Raw genomic sequence first — 9,391 nt, forward strand, 5'->3', positions numbered from 1 at the left:
CGGAGGATTAGAAGCCCCTTCCTCCTTCTTCCAGCCCCACATGGCACACCCCTGAGCAAAGCTAAATGACAGATGGCCTCAAGAGGAAGAAGAGGTCAGGCCTTCCACCAGAAGAATAGAAGAGATCAAGGGACTGAGGGGCCAGGTGAGGAAGAAGAAAGAAAAGATCCAAACAGGAGACCGGAGTGCACCAAGGAGACAGAAGCAGCCTGGAGTGGCCCCAGTGTCTAGAAAGAAAATCTGGGAAATGGGTTGGATCCCACTGAGGGCCCACCACCAAACCATGCCCCTGGGGATCACTTCGTAGCATCAAGGAAGCCCAGGTAACCTTCCTTCCTTCCATGCGTCTGTTTGAGAAACATTTCTGGGGACTGGACTCCATTGCTCCTCCCCCCAGTATTAAGGGTGGAGAACAGAGATCACAGGTGGGATGGCACCAAACCCACCTGCCTGGAACTTCCTCATCTCTGTAGTGTTGCAGAATATTAAAGTTGGAGCAAGCTCCAAGGTCATCTGTCCAATGCCCCATTTTGCACTTAAGGACTTTGAGCCCCCATAGGGGGTTAGGCAGTGTATTGAAACTGTGCACCCCTGGGTAACCTAAGCATTGCACCAGGTGACCTCTGAGCCTATAATCTGAGTGACTTGCTCGAGGCCACCCACCCAGCAGATCAGGCTGGAGCCAGGACCACAACCCAGATCCAACCCCTGCCCCACAGACCCACCAGCTAAGCCCTTGTTTATAACTTGTCCACTCCAGTCTCCAGCTCAGGGTCTGACACACACCAAACATCAATAGATACTTGTTTTCAGAAATGAATTCTTACCCAGGACAGTCAGACCCAGGGAACTTCTTAAAGTACCAGGTTCTCAAATGCTGCTATAACATGTTTCCTTGTATTAAAAATAAATAAATAAATAAGTCAGGGGCTCCTGGCTGGCTCAGTCAGTAGGGCGTGAGAATCTTGATCTCGGGGTCGAGAGAGTTTGAGCCCCATGCTGGGCAGAGAGCTTACTGGAAGAAAGAAAGAAAGGAAAGAAGGAAGGAAGGAAGGAAGAAAACGATTCTATGACATTTCAAACAAATAAATATGATGATTCTGTGGTCTTTTAAGTAAATAAGTACATAAATTAATAAATTGACTAATTTAATTAAAAAGAAATGAATGATTCATAAATAAATAATCACGCAGTGATGGAGAGAAGGCTGAAACAGTTTGGGGATTTGAATGCTAGACCCCCGCTGATGGACTGACTTGTCCGGTACACAGAGGTACACAAAAAAACCATCTCCACTCATGCAGTGGCCAAAGTGCCGATGGCTGGAATCAGGACTTCACGTGAAAACTGGCAGTGGGAAGGCTCTGACGGGCTATGTTCAGGGCTCCCGGTTAACCATCCTCAGCCACACATCATTCTCGGCAGGCCCTGGCCACCTGTGCCCACCTTGGGGAAAGCGCTGGGCTGGCATGGCTTCTTATGGCTCCCCTGCAGCCCGTTCCCTCCCTGCCTCACTCCTTCCCGTCCCGCCTCACCCTAAATCCTCCCTCCCCCCACCAGCAGCTATGATTCCCCAACCTCTTTCCATCAAGCCTGTCCTGTCTGTGCAGTCTATTTTTGTTGTTGTTGTTGAAGATTTTATTTATTTGCTCGACAGACAGAGAGACCACAAGCAGGCAGAGAGGCAGGCAGAAAGACAGGGGAAAGAGAGAGCCCAACTGAGCAGAGAACCCAACGCGGGGCTCCATCCCAGGACCCCGAGATCATGACCTGAGCCGAAGGCAGAGGACTAACCCACCGAGCCACCCAGGTGTCCCTGCACAGTCTCTTTTTCGACCCAAATGACATTTACTCACATTTATTCATTATTTTTTCACCAAAATGTGATCAGACACCCACTATGTGCCGGGACCTGCGCTGAGAACCAAGAATTTAGCCTAGGGCAAGCCCAGCTGCTGCACCAAGAGAACTCAGAGTCCTGTGGAGAAAGAGACACGGAACAGGACATTAGACAAGTATTTCACTGCAATTACAACAAGGAGAGGAAAGTATAGGGCATGAGAGAGGCCTAACCTAGCTTACCCCCTAATTTATTCTCGAACGTGCCAGGAACACTCCCACCTCGGAGCCTTTGCACGTGCTGTTCCCTCTTCCAGGAATGCTCCTCCCCAGTTACCCACAGGGCTAAAACCAAAATTGCAACCCTGGGGCCATCCCTCCTCCAACACTTTTCATCTCTTTCTCTCAGCTTAGGGCCTGCCCTGCCTAAAACAGCGTGTATTTCACTCCCTCATTTCACTCATCAGTCTTCCTGCAGGAGAATGTGAGCCCCATGAGGGCAGACATGGGGTCCCCTTGCTCCCTTGTGTATCCTCTGCGCTTAGATCTGTGCCTGGCAGGCAGGACGTGAGCAATAAGTATCTTTTGAGTGCATGAATCCCCAGTCAGTTTCATCTTGTTTGTTTCCTTCCATCTTTCAGTCTCTGGAGGTCCTTCTGACTCTAAACTCTATTCTCTGAAGTGTTAGCAAATCTCCATCCACCTTCTCCAGGTGGGAAGCATGCGTGCATTAGAAAAATATGGATGTGTGTGAGTGTGTGTGTGTGTGTGTGTGTGTGTGCACGCACACGTGTATATGTGTGTGTGTATTGAACTCCTCCTGTGGGCTGAGCGCTGAGCTAAGCGATACAGGACATACACGATGGATAAGGGCCCATCCCCACTCTGAAGGAATATAGAGTCCCAGGGAGGCTACACATACAGAATACAAAATACAGGAATACAGAAGCGGGGGGCAGCCTGAAAGGGACTGCCCCGGTTCACAAGTTTGCATGTTGCCGTATAGTGGGGGATTCCTCTTTTGGAGGAACATTGACCCACTGCTGTGGTCTTGGAGGAGACAGGACAGACTCCTGTGGCCCACCCCCAGAAGACCCTTCCTCTACAGATTTACATCCTCCCAGCCTAGGTCCTGTGGAGCCTATGCTCAGCTCTTTGGAAATCTACACAGTTGTACTTTTTCAGACCCCATTTTTTTAAAATTTTATTGATTTATTTATTAGGGTGAGAGAGAGCATGAGCAGGGGGAGTGGGGGAAAGAGAAGCAGACTCCCTGCTGAGCAGACAGCCTGATGCGGGGCTCCATCCCAGGACCCTGGGACCATGACCTGAGCCAAAGGCAGACGCGTAATGAATGACCCACCCAGGAGCCTCTTTTTTGTTTTTTTTTTTAATTCAGCATCCAATTCCTTCACTGAAATAGAATTGACACACAATGTTACATGAGTTTCAAGGGCACACATAGTGATTGGACAAGTCTATACACTGTGCTGTGCTCACTGGCCGGTGTAGCTCCCATCTGTCACCCAACAACACTATGACCTTACCATTGACCACATTCCCTATGCTATGCCTTTCATTCCCAGACCTCATCCATTCCGTAAGTGGAACTCCGTAAGTGGAAGATTCCATAAGTGGAAGCCTGTATCTCCCACTCCCCTGCATCCATTGTACCCTCACCCCATGTTCCTGTCTTTCCGCAAGAACCTCAGAAATGTACCAAATATCTCATGTACCAAATATCTCAGAGACTATCCCAGATAGTCTCTGTCTGACCTATAAAACTATTAAGATAATACTGCCAGTGAATTATTTTATCCAACAACAAAGAAATAAGAACAAATAAATGGCCTACATGTCAGCCCCATTCTAAGAATTTTACATGTATTAAGCATGTAATTCTAACAACTCTGTGAAATGGGTATTATTAGTATCACCAATTTATAGAAAAGGGAACCGAGGGCACCTGGGTGGCTCAGTTGGTGGGGCGGCTGCCTTCAGCTCAGGTCATGATCCCAGAGTCCCAGGATCGAATCCCATACCAGGCTCCCTGCTCTACAGGGAGTCTTCTTCTCCCACTGACCTCTCTCATGTTCTCTCCCTCTCTCTCTCTCTCTAAAATAAATAAATACATAAATATATAATTTAAAAGAAAAGAAAAGGGAACCGAGGTGCTGGGAGAACAAAGAATTTCCTTCAGGTCATGCAGCTAGTATGCTACAGAGCAGGAAATCGAACACATGTCACTGCGTCACTGGGCACTGCAGTCTGCCCTTCATCACCACACAGTGCTCCTTTCAGAAACCTGGAAATATCAGTGTTGAAGGACAACATAACTACCTAAAACCCAGATAGGTAAAGCAACTTGCCCAAGGTCATACAGCAGATCCAAAAGTGAAACTCTTTTCTCGAACTGCATCCTTATCAACACCAACGAGGCACTACCAGGTGCTAGAGAGGGTACCATGCTAGCCCAGGGTACACAAAGGACAATAAAAATCCCTGTCTTGGTGGAACTTGTAGTCTAGGGGGAAACCTATGCAAAAAACAGTAAGTGCAATGAAAGTGTTGAAGGTGCCACGTACAGGGTACCATGGGAGCCTGAGGACCTTCTAGAAGCAGGAGCAGGTGTTCTTATTCTTGGCATGCTCAGAAAAAAGGAAAGTCATCTCCTGGGATCAGGGTGAGGCTGTGCTGCCCACACTTGTTCCATTTTCCTGGTTTTTATAGGGCAATGAAGGGCTTGGTTACTGTCACGTTGTTTGAGGGGAACCGGACACAAAAGTGTCCCTCACCTGTCTTCAGCCTGCATCCCCACCCCAACCACGGACCATCCCTGCTCTAATCACAGAACTTTCCCTCAGTTAGGCCTTCACAGCTGAGAAATATGTGCCAAATTCTAACCCAGAACATCCCAAACACCAGTCATTCATCCATTCGACCCTCACCATCATGGAGGAATACCCGTGGATATCATCATGTGCTTAATAGATTACTTTATTTTTTTTAAGGATGTTATTTATTTATTAGAGAGAGAAGAGGGGGAGGAGCAAAGGGAGAGTTACTAGCAGCCTCGGCGCTGAGCACGGAGCCAGATCCGGGCCTGGATCTCACGACCCTGTGGTCATGACCCAAGGTGAAATCAAGAGTTGGACGCTTAACCAACGGAGCTACCCAGGTGTCCCATTGATAATTTTCTAAAATCAATTTACTTTATTCTTATCCTGCCCCTAGGCATTAATGTCCTTGAAATCATGGCCTTGGTGTGCTAGTTCTAATTTTTCTAATTCATATTCAAGTAAGACATGGCTGTTAGGATGTCAAACGTTCATCCATGTGCTAAGGGTCTACACAGCATCATCTCAGAAACACGGGTCAACCCGGGGCTGCTTCCTGCATCCAAGCAGGAAGGCCTGAAGCTGTCCCAAAGCCAGTGAGGACAAGGAGGGAGCAGCATCTTTCCAATGTGGCCAATTTCTATAACTACATCTCTTTTAGCCTGTGGGGCAGGAAAGAAGGAGGAGGAGATGAAAGTGGCCCCTCGTGGAGCCCCAGGCCACACAGAACACATGCCAGTGTTCCCTGCCCCAGCACCTTCCTGCCCACTGGGCTGGGACAGGTAGCCCTGTTCTCCCTGCACTGGCAGCAGAGGAAGGTGGCACCCAGCCAGAGATGGGGTGAACGGGCTCATTGCAACAAGAAAGGGTGGGCCCTGCCACTGCCTCCACAGGTAATGAGCCCCCAAAACCCACAGGGAAAGCCATTCCCACATAGAGGCCTTAGAGAGCAGAGATTTACAAAGCTTTGCCTAGGAGTTCCAAATTTAAATGTCTGTCTCCAAGGTCCGGTTGATCCTTCATCTACTCATACCCATCTGAGAAGCGGGTATTACTGTCTCTCTTGCTACAGGCACAGAAACGGAAGCAAGCACCCGGGATCTCAAAGACAGTGAGAGCCCAAGTCAGGCTGAGAAAGGGGTCTGCCCAGGGGGCACCGCCGCACCCTTGAGACTCCTTGGAGCAGTATGCGTGGTGCATGTTTCCTTACTTGGCAGAGCACCAGAAGCCAGGAAGGGACTCACTGGGCTCAGGGGCGGGCAGTTATGCCCAGCTGTGGGACCATGCACACTCTGCAGGTTGCTAGAACACAGCTCTGTACCACTGGCCATTTTCTGGGGGATAAATACTTCGGCCACAGCTGGTTGCAAGTGGCCAGGGCATGGCCAGTGACTGCGGAGCGGGGACAAGGTGGACACCGTGTGCCACCCACCCACGCCCCTCCCAGTCTGTCCCGGCAGACACTGGCATGCCGCCACCAGCTGGAGGTGAAGACAGTGGAGGCCTTTCTGGGGAAAGAGACCCTCCCTGCCTGTGGCAGCCGGGAGCACAGTTCTGGGAGCAAACCAGTGGTGCCTGGGAGAAGGCAGTGGGGCTGGCTAAGGGAAGAGGGAAGTGTTCAGACCAGAAATCCGGAGCTAAAAGTCCAGACTTGTTCAGCCAGGGCCCAGCACGCAGTGTAGCCACTCTGACCCAATCAGGTTCAGCCAGTTGTGTGCCCCCGTTGCTAACAACAGCTCCTGATGTGGCAAATATTTGGGAAATGCGTTGCTAAGGACAGCTTCCCAACACCCTAGAGGGTGGAAGGCCCATGGGGCAATTTCTAGGAGAAAGTTCCCAGGATTCCCACAACGCTGGGAAAGTAAGTCCCCACAGGAGCTGCCGGACTGGGAGGTGAGGTAGGGGGGGGTCACCTGGATGAGCTCCCTGACCTTCATCTCCTCTGACAAGCATCCCTTCTAGGGCCATCTGAAGAGCTGTGCCCGGGGCCTGGGGCCAGTAACCTGGGGGTGGGAGGGTTGACCCTTCTGCTCCCATTCCCGAGGGACTTCTGTCTGTTCTGTTACAGCCCAGCAGCAAGTTGTGAAATCAGCTGAATGGTTTTCTTTTTTTTTTTTAATATTTTATTTATTTTTTTTAAGATTTTATTTATTTATTTGACAGACAGAGATCACAGGTAGGCAGAGAGGCAAGCAGAGAGAGAGGAGGAAGCAGGCTCCCTGCTGAGCAGAGAGCCCGATGCGGGGCTTGATCCCAGGACCCTGACTCCAACGGGGGCCAGCCAGCAGGTCACTGGACAGGGCAGTCTAATCCAGTCCTGGTTCCAGATACCTTTCCAGGGATTTCCAGGGCACAGACCCATTTTTGGCATTACCTTGCTAGCAGGAGCAGAAGCAGGAGAAGGAGCAGGAGCCCAGCTTCTCCTGCTCTTGACTCCCCCTGCAGGCAGCCAGGGCTTGCAACTGGAACAGGACTTGGGAGCTAGGCCAGAACCAGCCCTTTGGGAATTCCTGAAACAGGAGTATGGGGTGAGCAGGACCTCCCTGAAGTTCCTCCCCTACCACCACTTCCCTGCTACCTGTTGGGGTTATAAGGCGAGAGCCCCCAAACAGGCCCCCAAATGGGAACGTAAACCACCAGTGATTCCTGGGCCTTTTTCTGGATGTTGTGAAGTCCCAGCTGGCCCTAGGCCAAGCGGGGAAAATCCACTGTACATGGATTCCCTGGAAGCTAGCTCTTGGGGTCCCAGGGTGCCTGGGGCAAAGCACAAGAGTGAGACTGAGAAAAGAGGAGAGAGGACCTATAGGACCTATAGGACCTATAGGTGGTTAAAAGCATGAGTCAGACTGCCTGGGTTCCCAGATTCTGTCTCCACTACAGACAAGCTCTGTGGCCTCAGGCAAGTGACCTAACCTCTCTGAGCCTCCATGTTCACAACTATAATAAGGGAATAATAATTCCTATTTCATAGGGTTGCTGTGTATTTCCAGCAAGATGATACACATAGTGCCCAGAACAGCACTTAACACAGGGTAGTGGCTATTGGCTCTTATTCTTACTAACTTCTCGGTCCCTACTCAGCAGCCAGGCCTGGCCTACTAAAGGCCAGCTCTCCTGGGACTACTCCTACCCTGTCATCTGAGTGAGTGGGGCAGGAGACAGAGAGAGTACGGACACGCACGTGGGTACCTGTGGGGAGTGTATCGTGGGAAGCTTCCAGCTGAATGTGGGGTCATGAGTGAGAATGTGCGGACGTCAGATGTGCAGAGTGTGGATGTGTGTGCACAAGTCAAGTGTAGGGGCCATGGAAGCGTAGTTCATATAGGCGAGTGAGGATGGGGAGCTCATAGAAGACACTCATGCACATCAGTGTGTAAGGGGCCAGCAGGGGGACCAGGTGTGCATGTGTACTGGGTATATATTGTGAATGCGTTAAGAGTACGCGTGTACAGGAAGGTGGTGTGTGAATGTCCTCGCTCCCCCAGCCCCACCCTGGCACTTGTCTCTCGGGGAGGGGGCTACCCGAGACAGAAGTTCCCCAGGCTGAGACGACGGTGCCCCTGACCTGATGGGAGAACCTGGATGTTTTTTCTCTCTTCAAGAGCTTTTGAGTTTCCTAGAGAAAAGCTGCTAGCTCAACAGAGCCCAGCCTTAAACCCGCCCCACTGATCGAAACTCAGGAAGGAAACCATGCCAGCTGTCCCCACCCTGTGCCCCAACCCCTGCCCGGGGAATGCTCCTGGCGGTAGGGGGGTAGGGAGGCTCTTGGTGGCACAGGACCCACAACTCGTCCTTACCCTCTCCCTGCTCCCCCTGCTTTCCCAAGCCCCTCTAAGGGAACCTGGGTTAGCTCCCAGCCATTGGCTGGGAAAGCTTCAGCCCCTCTCCATGCTGTGAGAGCACTTTGCTTACCCGTCCAGGCAGGCCTCACCCAGGGGCAGCCAGTAACTCCCTGCCAGAGCGGAACTGGGGGCCAGAGAGGGAGGACCAACTTCAGATCCCACAACCAACCCCCACCCAGGAGGCAGGCACCCCACCCCACCATGCGTCTCCTAATAAGGCAAAACCATGATAGAGGGCTGGGTGGGGAGGATATATCAGAAAGAAGGGCCACTTGGATGCAGAGGCTGAGTGTCAAGAAGGGTTCTAACTTTCATTTAGGGGTTCCAGAGAAGACGTCTCTTCCAGGAAGTCGTCTCGGTTGTTAATAGCATTATGTGTATTAACAATAATCACCACTTAATCCAAGAGCACTAGATGTCAGATGATTTACATACAGTACCTCTAATTAACCCCATTTTATAGAGGGGGAAACTGAGGCTCGGTCAGGTTAAATAACTTGTCCTAGATCACACAACCAGTGGTGACAGAGTCAGGGTTTGAACCCAGGTCTGTCTGTAAAGTCTGGACCCTTTCTTAGGTCTATGCCTACATCTCCCTGCCTGTTCTTAGCCAGAATGGGCACCTCTGTTTTTCCTCTTCCAAAGAAAGACAGAAACATGCTCAGACTAGACGAAAGAGCTAGGGAGAATCGTGGGCTGGAGCTGTTGGTAAAGACTTCTGGAGGATGGGAGCATGGCCGGAACTCAAGAAGCAAGGGGGAGAGACTTGAGTGAAGGAAAGAAGGGATGGGAAGGGGGACTCTGGCCTCTGTGACACCTGACTCGGGAGGGCAAGTGCATGGCTGTCTGTTGGGTGGCAGAGAGCAGGAACTG

The 9,391-nt window shown here is 50.9% G+C and overlaps 1 long non-coding RNA gene across 1 annotated transcript; it reads right to left on the reverse strand.

Moving 5' to 3' along the window:
• Positions 1 to 827: 827 nt before the first annotated feature.
• LOC132020714 (uncharacterized) lies at positions 828 to 8,647 on the reverse strand. Its single transcript, XR_009405064.1, has 3 exons — positions 8,589 to 8,647; positions 1,857 to 1,978; positions 828 to 894 (listed from the first exon to the last, which is right to left on the reverse strand). It is a non-coding gene; the product is annotated as an uncharacterized LOC132020714 (long non-coding RNA).
• Between the last annotated feature and the right edge of the window lie 744 nt (positions 8,648 to 9,391).

Source organism: Mustela nigripes, chromosome 6, assembly GCF_022355385.1.
Source record: "Mustela nigripes isolate SB6536 chromosome 6, MUSNIG.SB6536, whole genome shotgun sequence".
NCBI lineage: Eukaryota > Metazoa > Chordata > Mammalia > Carnivora > Mustelidae > Mustela > Mustela nigripes.